The 22,532-nt window shown below is 40.4% G+C and overlaps 1 long non-coding RNA gene across 1 annotated transcript in view; it reads left to right on the top strand.

Annotated features, from left to right (window-relative positions):
• Positions 1-1,068: 1,068 nt before the first annotated feature.
• LOC134171632 (uncharacterized) overlaps positions 1,069-22,532 on the top strand; it is a 56,386-nt gene continuing 34,922 nt past the window's right edge. The window contains exon 1 of the long non-coding RNA XR_009967692.1: positions 1,069-1,432. This is a non-coding gene — a long non-coding RNA (uncharacterized LOC134171632). The remainder of the gene's footprint in view (positions 1,433-22,532) is intronic.

The raw sequence follows: 22,532 nt of genomic DNA, 5'->3' as shown, positions 1-22,532 counted from the left end.
CACAGTGAGTGCATTTGTTCATCAAGTGCATGTGATTTATAGGTACTATGCACTCATGATGTGCTGCTCTAGCTCTGTAAGAGGAATTGCCTGTAATGTTGGCAGCAGCAGAGAAGGCTCTGGCTAATCCTGGTAATCCCTCTGACTTGTTTATGCTGTACATATTTATCTGTTGTAAATGTATGTTTGATAGGTCAGGAGTTCAATAAAAGTGAGTGTGTCTAACCTTGTAATACCATAGCTGCTGCCAAATGAGTTCTCAGGATCAGAGGTCTCTGCAACCTTAAACACTGCTGGTAGTGCTGCTTATGCAGCCCTGCTAACATTTAAATAAGCTTCCTTCATGCAAACAATTGATCCTTCCTGAACACAGGGTAGATAATTTGTGGTTATGTGTTGGCACTAAAGCTTAGGAGATGGTGTGCATCTTGGGATGGTAGCCTGGTGTTATGTACAGCTTCAGCACAGCCTATATCCCAGGCTGACAGCAAACTCTATGTTATCTCAGTTGGCTCAGGCCACCTTTATGCCTATTACAGAGATTTACAGCAAACTTGTGCTTCACAGAACTGAGCAGGGGTTTATTAAAGACTTTGTGACTTCCTGTTAGCCACAACAAGGATATTATTGCTGCTTGTCCCATTATCATCAGATGAATTACTAATGTGTTGTTCACCACACTCAGTGTATGCCTACAGCTGCAAATGGGACAGAGCTGGCTGACAGCATCTGAAAGCCTCTGCAGCAAGTAGATAAATGGCAGAAGTTTAGAGATGAACTTGGTTTGGAAGCAAACTTCCACTGAACCAAAAGAAGTGTACAGGCTTTTCAACACTTGTTTGTTTGACTTCACTGGAATTGAAACTAGGTACACGAATGTTCAGAGGACAGAGGAAGGTGTCCAGAAATAGCACAAGAATTTAGAGCATCCCAGGGATAGGGATGCAACATGACTAGTAGCTGCCTTTTTGGCACACAGGTTGGGGTTTAAGCCATGTTTCCACTCAGCTGTATTCTCTGACTCTTTTTTTTTGGGGGGGGGGGCGCTGGGGAGGTCAAGTGGGGAAATTAAGTACTGGTCTTCATTTAAAAATGCTGTCCTGAGAAATACTTTATTCTCCAACTGATAATTTCTCATAGAAAGCTTCTGCTGCAATAAATCTGCAGTTTAAAAGGGAAAAGAACAGCAACTCCTTATTTCAATTTTTTTTTTTTTTAAGGTTTCCAGCCTGCTGTATTTTAGAGGATGTGCTACTGTGAAGGCTTAGATAAAATGGAAGTAAAGATCCTGCTATTACTTCTCAATGGAGATCCTAAAGCCTTTAGCACTTGAGAGCTGAATCAAAGGCCAACTGATGTGAGAGTTTAAGGCTTTTGCTGCTGTGGGATGTGATGCTTCTGAGGCACCTCACTGTATGTAAGAAAGCCACAGGTAAGCTGTTATGGCTAGAATTGAAAGTCTGCTCCAAAGCCCAGTGACTTCAATGGGTCCCCAATTAGCCCTTATGGTGTGCTTTTTTTCTTGGTGGGGAGTTGGCAAGGGAGTCATAAACAAACCTGAGGCTCAGCCTCAGGGTGCTGCTTTGGATTTGGTTCATGCAAGGATGAGTGCTTTCACCCTTCTGGCTCTCTTTCTGCTCTCGTAATGTGTATAGGATGACCAAAATCTGGATGCCTTGTTTAGGTGATGTGGGAAGATCTTTTGTTGACAGGTTGGTAAATCAAGCCCCATGCCTGATTTGTTCAGTGAGCTGCAGGTGCTTTTATTCATAATCTGCAGCCCCATAGCAGAGGAGAGTTTATTTACAGCTTATAATGAAACTAATGCTTGAGAAACAAGTTGGTTAAAAAATTGCAACAGGAATGGTCATCAAAGTTGGAAAAGCAGGAGGGTTGCAGTGAAAACAGTCACTCTATAGTGGTGTTAGTTTTTAAGGGATTAAGCACATCTTGGTAGGTTGATGCTGAAAGGTAATGATGAACATCTGAAACCTCCTGTGGTGCTGGAGCTGCTCAGCACCTCCTGGGTTTGGTAGCAACATATGCTCCTGTTTGTGTGTACGATCAGCACCTGACTCTGCTGCTTTGTTATTTACTTTCAAAATGTAGTAATGCAACATAAGCCTTGAGGTTCACTAAATTCCCTGTGCTCTCACAGGATGGTGAAGGCTCAATTTGCATGTACACCGAATTGCTTGAATACACTGAATCAGCTACCTGATGAAATAGAAACATCAGAAAGATATGTGGTTATTTAGGCTTTTGGTTAAAGTTTCTGTAGTGTTCAGTAATAATAAAAAGATGGTGCTTTGGGTTTTGGGGAGGCATGTGTCTCTTCTACGAGAGTGAGGAGGGTATCTTATGCATTTGTAGCTGATTCAGGTGAGGAAATAGTCACCATGGCACTAATTTGCCCCTGGATTAGAAATGTCAGGAAAGATTGTGAAAATGCACTGATGGTAGCAATTATATTGATAACCTAGCATTCCCAGAAGCAGAGAAATCAATCTTGCACTGACAAGATTCTGACAAATTGCTATGAAAATCAGAAAGGAATCAATATTCATTGTGTGATAGAAATAGCTGAGAGGACTTTTTTATTCTTCATGGTTTTCCCTTTCATTATTTTTTCATCTTCCTCCAAACAGTGTGGTTGAAAACACTGTTAATGAAAGAAGTAAGAGAAACTTTAAAAGAGAAGCATCATTGGATATGTAGAGTGGCCACCTAACTAACCTGGCTTTCTTTATACTTACCTGCATGTAGTATTTTAACGGCTTTGGCATTTAGGAAGGGTGTTCTCTGTGAGTCCCTTGTTCTGAGCTGAGAAGATGGGGGGTTACCTTACTGATATTGAGTTTTACACTTCTCTTTTATCCCTCTGATGGCTCTCATCAGAGAATTAGAAACAGTTTATCTTTTGTCCTGCCATTAGTCAATTAAGTTCATTGCTCTGTTAAAGGGACATCCTCCTGCAACTTCACGGACCTGGCTGATCCTTTACTCACAGCTGTGTGTCAGGCAATAATTTCATTTGGTAATAAATGAAAAGTTTGACACTCCAAAAACTTGTCTAACCTCGCTTTTTTTCAGTGAGGTTACAAAAACTTACACCAGCTCATGGTCTTCTCGAACTCTGGTTTCCAGCCCTTCAGTGTGTCACCAGCCATACACTTTGCACTGCATTTCATTTTGGTCTTCACACTGTAATGGATTTTATTTTAGTTCCAAAACATATGGAAAGGGGGCATTTGGACCTCAAGAGAGCTTTCCATCTTGAAATATAAGTGAATTTGTGATTGGGAAGCTGAAATAAAAATGAAGTGTTTTGAATGCATGGATTTTTTTAATTTTTTTTTTTTCTTCAGATTTTCAGTTTGCTCCTTTTGAGATATTTCTTTTTTAACCCAGTTTGGATTGGGGAAAACTGTAGAAATGTTCTGGCACCTGTGAGCTGAAATGGGTTATGCAAACTTGCAGTGATGGAAATAAGGGAATAAAATTGACTGTCCCATCTGCATTCTGTTGCTGCCTTGTTACTGACTATGCTGAGAACAAATTTGTTCAAATTTGAACAAATATTATTTGGCAAAAATGGTAAAGTTAATTTTAAGTCATCTGAATTGTACTGAGTTAGAAAAGATGGCAAAAATATGAAGGAGATGTTTGAAAGTCCACGAGTTGAAACTAAATTGTGTACCATTAATTCAGAATCTGCCCCTTTCAGCAGTATGTGCAAGAAAACCAGAGGCTTTGGAATATATTAGATTGGAAGCATTAAGTTTAACTAGAAACTGCTAAATGAAATGTTTAATAAAATTTCAGTAAGAAAGGAAAAAACCACTTTGCTCCTCAAAGCCGCATCTCCTAGGAAATGTGTATGAACCCAGCTGTCTGGGTAGAGCATTGACCGTGTACTGCAAATTTGTGTGGTAGAGATATATAATGTGAATCTGAACTGCTAGAGATCCAAACCTGAAAAGGTCCAGAAAGGACCAATTCTTGTCATGAATAATAAGCAGGCCAAAGTCATGTACTGCGCAAAATGCTACATTTCTACAAAGAGCAGCGAGCGCTAGAGGGTGAAAGTTTGCTTTTTCATAATGAGGAAATAATGTAAATGTATGTAATCATAAAGACCTACAATGATGTTTGAGGGAACACTGAGGGACTGACATGAGATGGTATTTAAAAGGAAAGTCCCAGATTCAGCTCTTGCAGGTGTTTCTCAGAGCCTGCAAGCCCAAGGACTGGGAGTTGTCCTTGGGCTGGAGCAGTGGGATGCAGGTAGGAGAAAGGTGGTCTGGCATCCAGGAAGCATTTGTGGTTCAGAATGTGCCTGTAATGAGTACTGTAACTTGATGTACAGTTGCAAGAACACTTTTTCCAGGAGCATGGTTTGTTAACATAACCCTCATATGCAGTATCTCCTGCCCTCTCCAATTATTCCTTCTTTGTCTTTCTAATGGTTGAATTTTTTAAATACTCTCCACATGGGGAAGTGATGGCATACTGCTATGGATGTAGTGCCAAGACATATGGCAAAACACCCTTTGTTCAACAGCAAATGGATTTAAGGGACATGTACTTGCCATGTCTTTGTGAGTCTTTGTGAGTCTTAATTATTACCACCAGTTTGCAGCTCAAAGAAAACTATAATGCCAGCACCTAACAAGCTTCTTGAATCAAAGGAAGCTATTCCCGAATTACACACAGCTTTGTTTTGGATCTCAGATTAGCATAAACATCCTGGCTTGGAAATTTTCAGAAATCTAAAATGCCCAACAGTCATGTAAATCAAGTTAATTTACAACATTTCATTTCTAGTTTCTTTAACTGCAAATTAAACTATCTTCTGAAACAAAAAATACATTCTCCTTCATCAAAAAGGAGATACAGGAGTATTTAGCAGCATCATAATATCTCACTTTTACAACTTGGATGTATTTTTAAAACAGAAATTGCTGTAAATGACTCTCTTTCCATGAGTAACTGAGCTTTAACAAAGTGTCATTTTCTTTTGGAGAAATGTCTCTGTGAAATTCTTAAGAGTTTTCACAGCAAATGATGCTCCATGGGAACTAATGTATTGTGGTTTGGCAGTGTGTTTTTAACGCTTTCAGTGAAGCAAAATGTGTGTTGAACTGGTCATGCCTGGAATATTCTTTGTCATATGAATGTTCCTGTTGTGTATAACCAAAACTTTTGTGTTTTTCTTGTTGTAGATACTCCAGGATGCTTTGGCACTCTTTCTTTCTTTCTTGTTGAGTGCGTGCCAAAACGTAATTCTTTGCAACCTTGAGTCCAGAAGCTGAGGTTTTCCTGTATTTCTTCCAAGTCAGGCTAGTGTTGCTGTCCACAGCAGCATAGCTTGTCTGGAAGCTGACAGTGACTGGGTATAGCACTGGAAACACAACAGCAGCACAGTTAGTTTATTTGCTAGAAAAGGCATCACCAGCTGGGCCCTAAACTCAAGGACTATTGACTGGCCAAGGAGTTTGCAAACCCTTTTATAGAAGTCTTTGGCAGAAAAATTACAAATATGCACTACTGCAGCATGCAGAACATCTTCACATAGTGAAATGCGTCTCTGGATTTCATTGGAACAGTGGGATACTTTGCATTCTGTCATGCTTCATTCTTCTGTGCACTTCTCTTGTCTGGGTATTGCTGCTCCTCTTCCTATTTTTAAACAGGGCTTTTTAAATTCTGGGAAAGTAGACCTTACGTTTGACAGCAACAACTCCTGACATAGGCAGCCAGCTTAGTATAGCATATGTGAAGAATAACAGTTATTCTCTGTCAATATGAAGCCCCCAGGAGTAGAGTTTTTAAGACTAACAATTTATTCTACTAGCAAAAAAATCCTTCATTTATTTTACTCTTCTCTTTCCTAAATACAGAACAGTAAAGTTCATTGGTGCTTATGCTTATCAAATTGTCAGATGGGTTTGTCCATTAAATATACAGAGTCTTATTTTTGAAGACAGACGTTGCATTATACTCTTTAGGTTTATTACACTATCTATTACTACTGGGTAAACTGTGGCCTTGACTTCCAAAGCAGAGATAAGTTATCAAAATAGTGCCAACACCCCCCTCCCCCACAAAAAAAAACCAGTGTTTTTTCTTTTTTGTGTTTTTGTTTATTTGTTTTTGTTTGTTTGTTTTGTTGTTGTTTGTTTGTTTGTTTGTTTTGTGCTGGTTTAGTTGTTTTTTTTTTAAACTCGGTTTGTATACCTCATTCTTGTGCACAGAAGGCTTAGAAAGAATAGGAGGTTGTCATACAGAGCCATTGCTCTGGTTTGATGCTGAGGATAAGGCATCTTTCATCTTTCTTTTGCTTTTGCGAGTTGTTTGCTATTTGGCTACAAATGATGTTTGGCTTTGGTTAAATTTCCATCAAAGAGAATTTTTTTTTGTTTCTGCTGACAGCTTTGTGCTGTTGCTGAAGCACTATTTTAGCACTTTATGGACAGCATTTAAACTCCAGTAAGCCAAAAAAGGAGGAAATTTGGAACTCCTGTTTAATCCAACCTCCTTTAGATTCATATTCTGAGTTACAAACTTGTCTCCACTCAAACTGAAATTTCTCCAGGCTTTCTTGTTAGACCTTGGCTGCCTCTTAAATAAAGTACACTCCTCTAGTTTTGCTATAGCATCTTCATTTAACTTTTGGAGCACAGGTGTGAAAGCCACTTCATAAACACTTGCCCCGCTGTTGACGCTGTGTCCGCTGTGCAGCATGGGTAGAGCAGTATCACCCTTTGAGGAGCCACAGAGTGTGGTTTCTCAAGTGTTAATCCTGAAGCAGACGTAGAGCAATTCTCCACATTTTGTGCATTTTTAATAGCCTTATGATGAAATCTTCCTGCCCAGATTTGGACTAAAGGTTCTTAAATATCTCTTGTTTCCATTTCAGTAAATGGTCATTTACTTTTCTTTCTGAAATGGCTTTTGGAAAAGTCAACCATATGCCTCATTGCTTATAAAAATAATAAATACCTCTGGGCTTTGGCAAATCCTCAGCTAAATGACTTAAGGGTCAATTTTCTCTAATAGACTTAGTCACTTGGTGCATGCTAATTTCTGAAAGAAGAAGAACAAAGGTGATGTATGTTAAAGAGTGACTTTATAGTGGCTTTCATGAGGGTGAAACATCTCACCATAAATCCAGAGAAGGTGCTCGGAGCCCTTTTTAACCTTCTTTAGCCTGACCCTTCAAAAAGCGGTCCAGGAATTATGGCAGATAGTGGTGAATTAAATGGAACAGTAACCAGAGTACTCCCTTTCAGGAGTCAAGTGCCCACTGGGTTTTACCAGTTCTGTCACACTTTTAGCCTGGGAGTTGAGGCAAATCAGACAAAGCTCACCACAGGTGCCTCAGCTGTACTTGAGGGCAGAGTCTGAGCTCAGTGTTACCCTTCCCTGTCCCTGTCCTGCCTTAGGGAGTCACTGAGCCTTGCACTTACCCTTTGAACAAGAAAAATAAACATGTTTCAGCTGCCTATATCTCAGTTATTCCTGCTTTTCTTGACCCGATTAACCCAGTTAAGCCTCACACTTGCAACTTCTCTTTGAAACAGCAAAAAAAATGCTTTCTGTTTTGGCTGATGAGCTGAATATCAGAAGAATAGTGACAAATGGCAGCACTTACTGGGAAAGCTTTCATACTTTGCATTTGATGGTGCTGTCAGAGGTTTTTTCAAGAACTACTTAGAGTTTCAAAGGTGGTGGTGGCACTGATGATCAGCAGTTGTCAAACAAAATGGAATGGCAGCAAGGCATGGCTTCAAAGCAGTCTTTCTGAGGCACAGAAAGATGAGACTCCAGAGGTCCTTTAGCTCTGACCTCTTAAGATAATTACTGATAAAGGATTCAGGATCTTTCCTTTGTGGTCAAACTTTTGTCTCTCTGTCCAAAGGGATACTTTGGTGAACAGAAAACTAAACCTGGCAGAAACATTCGGACTTGAAGGAACATTTCTGAATGTCTATGCAGAGACTGGAAGCGTTTCCTTGATGTTTTTCTTTTTGAAGAAGCATTCCAGAGGTAACAGCTCCTACAGATGTCAGTGACAGTAGGTCAGTGCTTTGCATGCCTGAGTGTCATTAGACCTAGTCCAAAATCCCCCAATGTAACAGGAATATGTCAATATGTGCAGATTCAGTAGGGTATAATTGTCCCAGGCAACCTATTTTGACTGATCAGAGGCTGACAGAATCCTCTCTGGCCTCTTGCCAGTTTGCTTTGCTGTGAGAGACCCCAAGATAATTGAGAGGCATCTGCTCCAAGACTTCCCAGTTGACTGTCTCTCTGGGTTCTCTCACTCCATTAGTGGGTTGAGGGGGAGACAGAACTCTGAAAAACAGCTTTCCAGGGGCTCTGGACTCCTGGACCATTGGAGGTTTCCAACATTTCCAAACTAAAAGTGAGATGCTGAAATTCTCCAGCTTTCTGGAAATTATCATTCTCTGCACAGCCCCCAGATATATTTAGTAATCTAATTTCAGGCTCTTCTGGTTTTAGCTTTTTCTTCCTTCTTCTTTAAAAGACCCCAGAGCTGAGTTAACTTCCAGGATCTTCAGTATGAATTCAGTCTCTACTGCCACTGTAACTGCCAAACAAGCACCATGTGAAATGAAACCCTGGTCTCCCACAGGTCTTCTCGTAACAAGAGCCATTGTTTTACCTGGTGCAGATTGGGTTTTTCAGCTGGAGTCTCGTTAAAGAGATGAATAACAAATGATTCTGGGAGTTGTCCTTTCTTCCCTATTACAGGATAAGGCCAGGTAGGAACTAAATGTTTTCAGTAGCGCAGCAAGGCCTGCTCTCTAGATAAATAAGTTACTTCAGCTTTGAGAGTTGTCAACCCAAAACTTAGAACCAGCACAGAATTTGAATAAACCCTTTGCACAGGTGCAAGTGTAAAACTGAGGAGAGGATGGTGCTGAGTAGTGCAAAAAGCACAAGGCAGCTTGCGAGTTCTCATGCTATGGTCCCAGTCTCTTCCTCTTGTCCTCATATCTGACATGGGGTTGGCTGTCATATCTCATAATGTTATTGTAAAGGAGGAATTGCTCATTATTTGATGGAATAATACGGGAGAATTCTAAATTAATAAATAAATTATAACACTAGGTATTGGATCTGGGAACTTTTTTGTTTTAATAAAGGACATTATCTGATTTCCCTTATAAGTTTCCCTGGTATTTCAGAATTTATCCCTGGTAGAGCCGGTTGTATTAGAAAAAAGAGAGATATTGTACTTCTGCTCTCCAGTTACATGTCATATATGAGTCAAGAGCATTTTCTTGAAAGCTTTTTAGAGAGAAGACACTGATACGATGGATTTAGATGGGATCAAAAAAATATGTGGGTGTATTTTGTTGGCCTTGAACTGTGGTGCCCTGAATAGTCTCTGAATTGCCTACGTACCTCCACTGTCTACACAGGAACTTTAGGTATCTAGTTTTGAAACTATGCACAGGACGTTGCCTTCAACACTGTGAAAAGAGCTTGAGCTGTGCTATAGCAGTATTAGTGTGATGTATGAGAGACTCTTCTTGGTCACTGTCATGGTACTGCTCTCATAGAGGGGTAGAATGGATTTGCGGTTATTTCCCATTATTAAAGATAGGTCATGTGCTACCTTATTTGTATCTTAGCCATCCCTAGTTGAGAATGGGCAGAACTGCAGAGTCTGGAGAGATGATGGTGCTTTGGTGAACCAACTGCTGAGGTCAACATGGAGTGCTTTATCTTCCCTCCAGATCCTTCCTCCTTTCCTCCTTGATGTTGTGGAGTCTGTGTGAGTTTTGACGTGTAAATCCTTCACCAGCCTTAAAAATTATGGAGAAGGCTGAGGAGATAAGGAAAAGGTTTAAACAGTTCTTTGAACTCTAAGCGGAAGCTACCAGAGCTAATAAAAATGAAGATGAATATAAATGCTTATAGGATGGTTGTGCAGGAGTATCAGGGGGGTGAAGTAAGGAAAACTGAAGGAAAACATGACAGCAGCTACCTGGTGTGTATAGAAATATACCAAATCTAAATAAAAGAATAGAAATGGGAACAGGTTTATTCAACTATTTTAAAAATGTGAAAAGCCAGGAAAAGTCAAGGGTTAAAACTAGCATATTCTTCAAATAAAAGGTTGAGCCTTTTATAAGTCAAAAAAGTACTCGAAAGACGTACTCATAAAAGGATGCATAGCAAACCTAGACATAGAGTAAAAAATAAACACTAAAATACCAATGACTGTAGTAATAATTGAAGCAGTGTGGTTCAAAAGAAGCAAGAGGCTAGGAAAGCCACAGCTGAGCTTGAACTGCTAAAATGAAGTGGGGGGGGGAATCAATTTATAGGAAAGTACAAGGCAAAATAAGGAAGATTACATCTGCTGAATTTGACAAAAAGCATGCTAGTAACTTGGTGTGGTGCAATGGCAGAACTCCCAGTCTGTTCCCAGTAAGCTGGTACTTTAGCACTGACTAGTGCAGGGATGGTAGTTCAGGACTGGATAGCTGTGCCAGGGCAAAGCAGAGTCCCTTTGCATGGCTTGCTTTCAGCACAGACATGGTTCAAGAAGTTAAAAATGCCCTAAAGGATAAACAGGAATATTTCTGTGAGAATGGCAGCTGGAGAGTTTCATCCCAGGGTAGACATAATTTTGTTGTGATTGCAAAATAAGATGAAGAACCCACCAGTTGACCTAGGAAGCCATTTGTATTGGGTGTGACCCAGTACTTACAACATTGACTGAGGTGGGGTCAGAGTTCATTCAGGATTTAGGCAAATCAATAAATATTTGCCTTCAGAACTGCAAACATGCTCTCCCTTCCTGACTTTGCTCCATAGTTAATAGAAGCGAATGGCTGCTGATAATTTCTGCACTAGAAGGAGCTATGATGTTCCTCTATCAATTTTAGGAAAGCAAGGCATCACGTTGGCAGGTGATATCGGCAGTGAAGCTTCTCAGCCTCTTAGGCTACATCTTGTAGAGAATGTTACTCATGTGTTGGCTAATAGATGAGCATTTCTCAGACGTTGTAGTGCTGGGGGCACTTCCAGCAGAGGAACAAATTTTTTCCTCATTATTGTGCGTATGGGAAGGCTCAGAAAGTGTGGCCTGTGCAGAGGTGTAAAAGAAGATTTATTTCTTTATTTCTTGTTTGAACTGGCTGTTATTTCCTGATTGCATTCAATTTTCATAAGGTTTTAAAACTCAGTGTGAGCTGTATTTCCTTCTTCTTGACAAGGAGACCTGGGCTGTGTTATTCTTTGTGATAGGTACATTGCTCACTGAGACTATGGCAGTATGTCTAGACTGCCTGCTTTCCTCACAGTTTATGCTATGTTCCCCTGCCAAAGCATCAGGGGGAGCCAGGCCTTGGAGGACTGCCTTTAACCCAGGCCACCTGGGCATCTCCAGGACCAGCACGCAGGAAGAAAAGTAAAAGACCATGGGGATGGGAGATACATGGTGCAGAGCCAGGTGGTTCAACTTTTGTTGTAGATCATTTTAATGAGGAGAGGGCAGCAAGGACATTTGCTTTAGAAGGTGAAAGCAGGACTTTATTAGGGTCCGAAGTGTATTGTACTTTTTTCCCCCTTCTCTTCTATGGTCTATGTTTGTCAGAAGTTAATTGTTTTAGCCTTTTTTTGCAAATCTCAACAAAAGATGTTTATAATCACATCCATTTCATCCTTTAAGCCAATTCAGCACCATCCAGATGCCCAAAAATTTTACTTGGAGCTAACTATAATATTACATGTAGCTGTGACAGTTTAGTAGTGCTTCACTACTAGAAATGTGCAGTATGTGGAATAAGAAACAAAAGAAGAAACATGCCAAGCATTAATACCAAGCTGAAAGATGTGAAGAAATCAGTATTTCCCACTTGTAGATCTCCCACGTAGGGAAGGGATATCAGTGATTTTCTGAGTTATTGTGAGAAACATAAAAATAATAGTTGTTGTAGTAAGGACAGTATTTAAAAGAAGTTATGGGGAAATTTGCAGTAGTGGAAAAAAAGCAGGCTTCAGGTTGTTCATTTCAGCTCTACAGGCACTCTGTAGCTAGAATACAGTGGAGAAGAGGCTGCCATGCTACTTGTCCATCTTGTTCTACTTGGTCCCCAGCTGAGTCCCAAATTCATTTCTTTCTTATGATTACATGATCAAAACATGAACCATTTCAGCAAGTTTAATGTAGTGATATGAGAACATTTGCCACCACAGAGATTAGGTACACTGCATTCCCAGTGAATTTCAAGGATGTTAGTACTATGAACTGTACAACAGCTAAAAATGAAGGGGCTTTTGTGCTTTTCTAAATTATATACATTTCCTCTTAGATTTCAGTCATAAATTAGTAGAACATAGAATCTTTATAGTTAAGAACTTCTAAGAAAGCACTCAGCATGAAAGTATTCTCTTTAAAGGAATAATACAACAACCTTGTAGGAGTCACTGGCAGAGCTTCTGTACAATGGGTGGTCACAGACATTAACAGCTGAGCTGCAATCAGAGGATGACAAATACAGTGATCTTTGCGAGGCAGTACATCTTAGAACATGCATATAAGACAGGGTAATATGCATTTTCATGAAGTCTGGCTTAGATCCTTTACATTATGGAAAACTGAAAAGAATATGGGCATTTAGCACTCCAGATTACTTTTGCATATCTCTGCTTTTGTTAAAAAACAGCAGGAGGGTGAGCAGTCAGAATAAGTCACCTCATTCATTGTCGCATTGATCACACAGTGAAAATATTTGCTGATAGATGTACGAATGCAACCTAGAGGCAGAGGAAGAATTGCTGAAGAGAAATGCAGCAAGAACAGATATTAGACTTCCATAGCTTGTTCTCTTTTGCATTTCTGTCTGAGAGACTTGCAAGTTCAAAAAGTTTGAAACGTGTCTGGTCACACCTTACTTTAAATCCAGAAATTTCATGCTCCCTGCAAGATGCTCCCTGGGTCATTTAAATTGTGAACTAAAAACAATATACCCAAGTGCAGATTTCTTAGTTCTTATTTCAGAGAATGAAGAAAACAGGGATGAGAGTTGTAGAAAGCATTTTGTCCCTGCCATGCTGTTTTTGGCTTTTGCAGATTCCTGGGTATACAGGAACAATCTGCAAAGACTGTAATTAGTATACCATTTTTGCAATATAAACTGTTTCTTGTTAGACTAGAAATAAGTTATTCAGCATCCTGCTGTAGCCACCTTTGCAACATGAAAGGCGTTACTTTCATGAAAGTATCTACTTTCTCTAAAGAATTGCACAAACTATTCAGGCTGTACTTAAGAGTTAAAAAACCCCACTAGTAATAAAAAAAACCACTTGTAATGGAAATTAGTTATTTTTTTCCCCTCTGCTCAGAAAGGGCTGTTTGAAAGCACAGCGATCTTGCACTGATGTTCTTGGCAGAGTTAGGGGTGACTAAAGAAAGCTGGTTTGTATGTCCTGAACTGTTACTGAAGTAATACTGATAGTCTCTTTGAGTGAATGGTTCTTCTAAGAGTCTTGTTAATTAAAAAAAAAAAAAAAAGTGTTTAACTTTATTTACATAAGACCCTATTACTAGTTTTATATCAAAGAAGGGTGTGGGGAAAGGGATGTTCTGAGCAGGAGAAGGAAGAGAAGAAAGCCTGTTGCACTTAATGACAGCTCCCTGCCTGCCATTGCAGGTATCTCTTGTCATGTGCTCCCAAAAGCCCTGGCTAGGAGCAGGGCTACTGCATACATCACTGCGGTCTGCTCTGAAAGTAACCACAGATCTGGTGGCAGGGGTAAAGGTACCATGAAGTTTTCTTTAAATAGGGATATCTCTTTTTGTAACTTTTGTGTAGAAGTGGAATATGCAGATTTAGTGGCTTTGTCAAGTACAGAAATGCAGTGCTGGTCTTACACTCTTGCCACGATTGCTTATGCACAGTGGCGGGCTTCAGTAGTCCCAGTGTTGGGCTAATTTTTGCCAAAATGAAGGCAATCTGACCTGAATGCATACAGTGAAGCCAAATTAAGTCCACTGGGCTTTTCTGCATCTATTTTGGATGTAACACACTGTAATAGCTTTTATTTTTTTATTTTTTTTTTTGGTCAATCATGTACCAGTATTGAATATTTTGAAAAGAGCTATTACTATAGAAAGAGCCACATTCATGTAATTGCAGAAGATGCATGGGTTAGCAGCAAATCCCCCAAAGTAACAAATGAGATAATTAAGGAGGGCAGCCACAGAAAGAAACTGTAAGGAATGACTTGTCTCTGGGATCATGTCTGTCAGGCTCTCTGCAGGCTTAGAGGGCTTTGGCTGGCTGCCATTTCCCCTTTTCTGCTCTTTGGTTAAATGCTAACACCACCCAAAAAGGTGTTTGGGCTGTTTCTGCAAAGAGTGTGCTCCTTATGCGTGGGAAAGGGGTCATGCTGAGAGCTGGCCCCAACCCTGGGATTGGGAGTGCTGCTGGTGGGAGTTTTTGGCAGATGTCCCCTTGCATTTCTTTGGCCTTTGAGTTCTCAATGCTGCAATATCACAGTTGTGTTATGACATTATCTGAGATTAAAGCTGGATTGTGCCAAAAGCTGCAAAAAAACATGGTAAAAAACAGCCTCCTCAGGAACTTGATTCTAAATAAGAAAATCTGGTAAAGAGTAAGAAAGGACATGGGAGAGCAAAGGCTCACAAAAGGTCTCACAGCAGGGTTGGTGGCAGAGCTGGTAATTTGAGCTGGTCAGAAAAGTCAGCCTCTTTCCCAGTGAATGCTCTCCTTGAAGGCAGAAAGTGATATTACAAGAGCTTTCAAGGAGCTTGCTAGAAGCTAAACAGCCTGACTTTTTGCCTCCTTGGCTCTCTGTGGTCTCTCAGCTGTTGGAGAGGTATCCAAACTTTGCTTAGGAGCAAAACATTCCAGTCTGCTGCTTAAAATTGTAGCAAAAAGCATATGGCACGAGCACTTAAAGCGCTGCTATTTATCAAGCAAATGTCTTCACAGATGTCAAGAGTACTCACTGAATACTTGGCATATTGACCGCTGTGTTTAGTAAATAATATATGTTGGCTCTGTAAATGCATATTTTATTATAGATGAAGAAGTATTTTGTGTCATCTTGCTGAGAAGTGACTACTGGCTGTCGAGCAAGTGAGATTCCATTTCTAGTGGTTTCTGTTGAAAATTGTCAACACAACTGTGAGTTAGCACTAACAAGGAACATCAGAACTAAGCTAACAACACCCAATGACACCAGAGCCAAGGACTTTTCTATGTTACATTCTTTAATTGAAGAGTTAGAAGAAGAAAAAAAAGCATTCCCAAGTGGCAGAGAAAGGAAATGAAGTAAAATCTAGTAAATGCACCTCCATATTAGGTGAGTAGAATTCACCGGCCTGAGATACATTGACCTGGGTCTCTTCACACAGCTGTGGCAGCCTAAGGACCTTCTAGCTACGTTCAACTCCTGGGAGAATCCCACTGCTGTGCACACTGCATTCTCGCTCTAAGCAATCCACTACTTCCAGCGTTTCTGCCACCTTAGCCCAGCTGAATTTACCCCCACTGATATCATTTGACCTGCAGGAAGACGTGTGTGAGTTCTTGCCTGAGCTCTCCACATTCAGCAGCCTTGCTGCAGCCACCCTCCACTGCTTTGTGACAGCAGACCTCATCCAGCCACTCACCCCACTTGTAGCCGACCTTGTAGCCAGCTCTTTTTGCCACTGTATCACTGCCAGTTCCTGACTGACAGCCCACAGAAGCACCTCTTTCAGCCCTGCCAACTGCTATGCTTCAGTTGGTTCAGGAATCAGCTTAAATCTCCCCTACAAGCATAGAGTGCTCCTGGATGGAGTTTGCAACCTGTTCTCAGTTTCCCAAAGCTGCTGCAATAGGCGCATTCCCTTCTGCGCAGGGACTGTCCTTTGGAGTTTGTAGGAGGCACTGTTATCTGCTGTGTTACCAAAGCCATTAACTAACTTCCCCAGGTTGTCCTAGGCTAACATCTGCCTATATTTAACAATGTTTTAACTCTATATTTTGCTCAGATATATAGAAACACAATACTGTAAAAAAGCACAGTAATTCTATCAAAGGCATATTTCAGATTTTTCTATACTTCTCTTTTTGTCTTCTGAAAAAGCCATTAAAGATCAATAGTTATGCTTTAATTTTCAGCTTTTAAGAGTGACTAGCTTTGCTGATGCAGTGTTTGATAGCTGAGGTATTTCTGCTAAGGAAGTCAGTGAAAATATTCTTTGGTTTCAGGCACATCTTTCAAGCATTATGCCATACTGTATGCTGGGCTAGAAAATGGTTTTGAATTGAAACCATATTCTGAGTGGCAAAAGGTTGGGGCTTGGGGGCGTGGGATTTCTTGCCTTTTCTCTTGAATAAACTTGCCTTCAAAGTCTGTTCACCACTTGTGTCACTCCATAAAACGGTATGACCGCTTCTCAAGAAGTTTGTAACAGTTTCTGTTGGAGACCAGGAGATCTTGCCTGGTATCTGGTTTTTGGAAAACCAAGCAGTAACTTACCTAAATACTGAAAAAGAAGTCCCTGGGATTTTTTTTTTTTTTTCTTTCTGGTGCTCATCCTTGTTTCTCATAGTGTTTTGTGAACAGCTGTTCTCAGTGATCTGTTGTGCAGACTGCTTGAGCACATATGGGTTAAAATACGGAAGCTGGGATTCACTGTTTCGAGTGTGAGTCTGGTGCCAACTTTATGAGAAGCACCTCTGTCTGAGCCGTAAGTGCATGGCTGATAGTTCAGAGCTGGGAACAGAAGGTCAATGGATGCAGCTTTGTATGTAGCAGTCCTATGGTTTCCATAAGCTGTCAAAGATAGCGTGCCTGACCTGGATTAACACAATGACATTTCTAGATGTGAGGTAAACACTTGATTTAATCAAGATTTCTTTCTACTGCATGTATGTATACATACTCTGTCACAAAAGAACCACTTTGTGGCAGCATGAGCAAACTGTTGCTAGGTATGTATTTCTAGGAGGAGATTTGCTTTTGGTTTGGAGGAAACAATAAACTGCTCCAAATTTGGAGCAGCAGCGAGCAGAAGCTAGTTGCTTGTCTCAAGAAACATCAGGCAGAGCTGGTGCCTATCATGCTTGTCTCAGCCAGCATTCCCTGCCTCAGGGGCTGGAAAAACCTCTCATGCGGTTTAAAACTGTGCCCTGCATAAGGACCATATACACTTCTTATATCTTACATAAAATGTGTTTTCAGTACCTACCTCCTTTTCAGTCTCCTGTAAGTATGATTCGTGTTTTCCTGAGTTGCTATGCTTTGACAAGGGTTTAGATCTCTGAAGGATGACTGTCTTGCTGCCTTTCCTAAAACACTACTGTTGCCTGGGACTGACCACAGACTATGATCACAAGCTGGGTCAGGTTAATCTGGCTGAGCTCTTCTCAGTATATTGTCTTAATGGCAAGGAGATGGCTCTTTCTTGCTAGAGCTTTTATTTTTGTTACTTAACTTCTGGTGCCTCAGTATCTTGCCCTGATGAGCAAAGCAGTAGCTGCTGCTGCTGACAGGCAGGACTTTCTCAGATTTTAGAAAAGTTCAGGGAACTGCTTAAGCTATGAAGAATTATTTTAAAACCAATGAGTCAGTCAGAAAAATTGTCATAAGTACTGTCAGTGTTTACAGCCACATTTATATGCAGAAGTTATTTTGGGTCACTGTGGTATAAATAACAATGGCATAACTAAAATGTTAACATTCTGTGTTCTCCAGCTGGTTTTCTATCTTGATGGCTGTACTTCAGATCAGGGCAAGTAAAGCTGTAAGGAAAAAGCAGAAAACTGGGGTTCAAGACTGAGAAATGCAATGCAAATTACTGGGGTGCAGACTACAATGTAGTTTAGCTTTGAACTTTGAGCCCGGACTGATTAGTTGATGCTGAGCTTCCTACTTAAGTGTCTTGATTACCACTCAGGTTTACATCAGATCTGTTAGATGTGGCTGGGCATTTCTAATCTGCACTGCAGATAGGACAGCTCTCTTTGCTACCCTTCCCCATCTGAACAGAAACACAAACAGCAGCAGGAAATGCTGATTTGTGGGGCTGCAGTACAAAGTTAGTATGCAAAAAAATCCTGCATGTGTTTTCAGTTTCTTACTTCTGCACACTTCCCCCGTTTAAATAACACTTATTCAGCCTTGGGAACTTGAATGTATCATATGTCCAGGCCAATTACTGCACCTTTTGAATTATAATGAAAAGGTGTGATGTTCAAGCTTGTGATCAAGAATGCTTGGTGATGTTGTTACAGTAAGATCCTGAGTTACTGGATGAGCTGTGTTTTATTGTGACTATTGAAGAGGCTACTAAAACTAGGCAGAAAGAAAAAGCTCTGTTCAGCCTGGCTATGATCTCATTAAATTACCTTTGCAAATTCACAGACCTAGGGGCAGCTGGAGGCCGGTTTGAGCCTCTGCAGGCATTAAAGCAGCCTCAGGGCTGCCATGCATCCTGCCTGCTGCAGTCAGCTCTGCTGTGCATATGCCACCTGGGACCACCTGAGCATAGTGGTACCTGGCCTCCACTTGGGTGCTAGTCCAGGCATTTTATCCCTACTCTGAGTGAGTGATTGCTTGAATTTCTTTTTTTTTCTGTGTTATTGCAATGAGTAGGCTTAGGACCCAGAGAGCAGGATGTTATTCCAAATACCAATAGGGGTCAGAAGATAATGCCTAATATTTGAGATGTCCAGATATTCTTAAACCACACAATATGGTTAATTTAGAATCTGCTTTTTGAAGTTTAGTTTGGGGGGTTTTGTTTGCTTTTTGGGGGGTTTTGTTTTCTTTTGTTGTTGGCTGTGTAAAAATGATTGACCAGTAGGGTTCAATCCATGCCAGTATGCCACAGATTATAGCCAGTCTAGCTCTTCATAGCAGAGTAGATCCTACTGAAAACATCCCATCCTCACGTGTACCTGCTGTCCAGAGCTGCAAAATGAACATGTCCTGCTCTATATCAAGGGAGGATGTTACCAGCTCTTTAGCCAACAGCCCAGTTTTTCTAGGGATTAATTGTCTTGGCTGTCTGGGCAAGTAGTCTGTCAGTCAGCTCGGAGAGAGTACTTCAACAGGTCTTTGATTTATTTAGCTGTTGGATACATCATGCTCTTCATTTATCACCTATCACATCTTGCCCCTTTTTGGTTTATGAGGAGCTCATTCCGCAGCAGGACCCGAGGCCCTCTGGCAGGAGGATGAAGGTTTTGCTCTACACAGCAGTCAGAAGAACAGTAGGAGTGTGGCACATGTTTGGCGTTTCTTCCTTTTCCCCCGCTGACTGCAGATATTATATCTTGAAAATCACTGAGCAAGAGCACAAGAGGCCAGTTAAGCATCTCATTGATTTGAAAGGTCGAAGGGCAAAACACAAGTACTGATGGCTTAAGTAAATTGTGCCTGTAAACTTCTTGAGGAAGAATAGGCTGGTGGCACAGATTTAACAATCGGCAACAAGTGCCAGTGCTTAACACCTGCACTCTTTGATTTGTGGGTATTTTGGCAACAGTGGAAAATCTCTTTCTGTAGTCTCTATCTGTGTAAGTGGCTGTGTATAAAGTAAACTAGTAGAGAAGATGACAACCAGCATTAGACTCTGTGGGTTGGATTCATCTCTGCCTGCCTGCAAATGCCTTAAGTGTGGTTGGAAAGCTATTGAGAGAGCCCCTGTTACCCTGGGAAAGAAGGCACTTTCAGAGCTCAAATTGTTTACTTTTGGGTGCTAAGTTCTTTTTTAATTTTTTTCAAGAAGGAATAAAAAAAAGTATATAAATAACTCGTTCAGTTGGAGAAACCTGTATTTAGACAAATGAATTGCACCCTGTGTGCCTGCAGCTCCCCTGAAAACAATGCCAATTACCAGCTCCTGGGGATTTGAGCCTTTGTCTGACACTTCAGGGAGGAAAAAATACCTGCAAGTGTTTAATTCTGGGAAAAATGCTGGACAAATTAATGAATCATGCAACACCCTCTCTATCACAATTTGTCTAACTAAAAGTAGACTCTTTTGTAATTATTTTTTTTAAGTGTGTATGTACACACTCATCCTCTCCCCTTCTTCCCCCATTGTTGTCCTATAGTTGTAGGCTAAATTAAACTGAGTGGGGATTGATAGCTTTCTCATCGACACTCTCCTGACTTAACTTCTTGGATTTTGATTTTTTTAAGTGTCTTTAGAAGGTCGGTATTTTTCAGATAAAGCCAGTTTAACCATAACTTACCCTTCTTTTCCTCTCAGAAATCTTCCCTGACATAGAAAACTGTCATGGTTAATGTTCAGAATAGACTATATTTGATCCTGGATTATTGATAAACCAAAGATTTCTAACTGTATGGCCATCTAGACTTGTACCCAGAAGTTTTTCACCTCTGGGAGAGGGAAAACTAGAATTCCAGTGAGACAGCACTTTCTGCAAGCTCTAGTAGGTCATGAGTTCTGAGAAAGTAAAAGCTACAGCAGTATGAGAGATGTTTTAAATTTTCTGTACCTCTGAGCACAGTACAATGTGGCTTATTTTAATTAAAGTCTGGTTTACAGTTTGGAGGATATGAGAAATGGTCCCCATAAAAATTGTTAAGACTCTCTAAAATGTGTCTTGTATAGAGTTTTTTCCATTCCTGTAAAAGAAGTTGCATATGTAGAATATATGGCAATCTCATATAAAAAAGTTTTATTGGCACTTGTTGTAATGACTTTGATAACTTATTCATGAGTTCACTGCTCATGAGTAATGTGGTCATCCAAAATACAGGCCAATAAAACTTTTATCTCATACCGCACTGTCATGTCTTCTAAACTTTGTGTGGGTAGATAAGCAGAGGCATAACAGAAACATGATGTACATCCTTTAAGGGAAAAATTAAAATAGAATATAAGTTCAGCTGGGATGAAAAGAGATTAGATGAAAAGAAGCTGGTAAAAACCACCAAGACCAAAGGAAACATGTTCTGGTTTTGTCCTGATAAAATTGATACCTCTTTTTAAGCTGTCTAGGGTTGTATGTTCTTATGGATCAGAAGTTGGTGATATTTGATGCTTTTTATTGCAGGTCTCCCTTTTTTCTGCCTTTCTTTTTTCTTTTTTTTTTGTTTTTCCAAGTGAATGGCAATGGGACAGCTCTTATATAACTAGAACTATATTACACTGGACTTTTTTATGGCCTCTGAAGGTGTTCAGAAGGGAACACTTTCTTGCAGTTGGAGCATAGATTGGATGTAAATCTAAAACTGGGCTGTCTGCATACAGAGAAGGCAATGTTTCATAAATCTAGTTTGACACAATTTCCTATTTTTAGCTCTGTGGTACAGTATCATATGACTAAGGGCCCTGAGGGTATCTGCTGCTCCCACAAAAGAGGAGGACTTCCACCTTTGGAAGGCAGGCTCATATTTGTTATGCTACTCAAGAAATGCAATGAATTCTTGACAAACATGGCATTTTATTTCCAAGAGAGCTTTTAGGTACCTGAGCTTGGAGATAACATACTGGTTCCCACTTACTTCATTTCTCCACCGCTTCAAATCAGTGGCATGAAATTTATTATGTTTGAGCCTGTTTTTCTGTCAGACTACTTATGCTATATATGTCCCTTTCTTGCAGTAGATGAAGATCTATGCTTATAAGTGCTCCTCCTTTTCTTTTTTTTTCTTTTTTTTTTTTTTTTCCTCTAAAGCATAGAATGTGCATATTCTCCTACCCGAAGCAGGGTGGATGTCCCCCCATGACTTCCAGACCCTTTCCATTTCTTAGGCAGCTAGTTCCCTAATGTGGGGAGCACTATCTTGCCCGTGGTGCATTTCTAATAGGAATATTGACCCTTTAGTGCTTGAGAGAGATGACCCTTTCCCATAAAAACTGAGTATGTGGGGGTGTGGTAGCTGCTGACTGCCATAAGGCTGGTAAGAGAGGAGAAGGGCTTGCTTTGGAAAAAGTGGTATAAAGAGGGCTGGTTGTAAAGCTGCTTTCACAAGGTGAGAAGGTTTTCCAGTTAAATGAAGGAAACTTTTCAGCCTGAGTAAAGGGGAGAGAATTTTTGCTTAATGAGCTGAATGGGGCTGCCTTTTATTTGCTATTGAGCAAAGCCTGACCTGAAGCTGTTCTCTTGGAGTGACTGGTATTCACCATCCTGGGTATGCTGGAAGCAAGGTCAGGCTGTAGAGGGAATAAAAAGGCAGGGTGAGGGGGTAGAGATGTGCAACTGCAAGGACCTAAAGCAGTAAGTGAGACTGTTTCACAGATTTTCTGGTAATTATGACAAGAGGGTAGGTTTAGGGTCATCTAGCCTGACAAGAGTGCAGTTCTTGATTGAAGACAAGCCTTGAAGTGAATATGCCCTCAATTAATAAAAATATTAAAGATATCTGCTAATACTTTAATGCTATCTTAATAACCCAAGAGGGTCACAGAAAAATTCCTGGCTCAATAAAATAGATGCCTATGTGTAAGGCTGTTCAAGTATTCAGACCGGCAGTTCCAACTCAATGCA

Source organism: Pezoporus occidentalis, unplaced genomic scaffold, assembly GCF_034315485.1.
Source record: "Pezoporus occidentalis ecotype Australia unplaced genomic scaffold, CSIRO_AGI_Poc_V1 ctg41, whole genome shotgun sequence".
NCBI lineage: Eukaryota > Metazoa > Chordata > Aves > Psittaciformes > Psittacidae > Pezoporus > Pezoporus occidentalis.
Note: the sequence above shows the minus strand (reverse complement) of the source record. Positions and strands in the feature narration are given on the sequence as shown.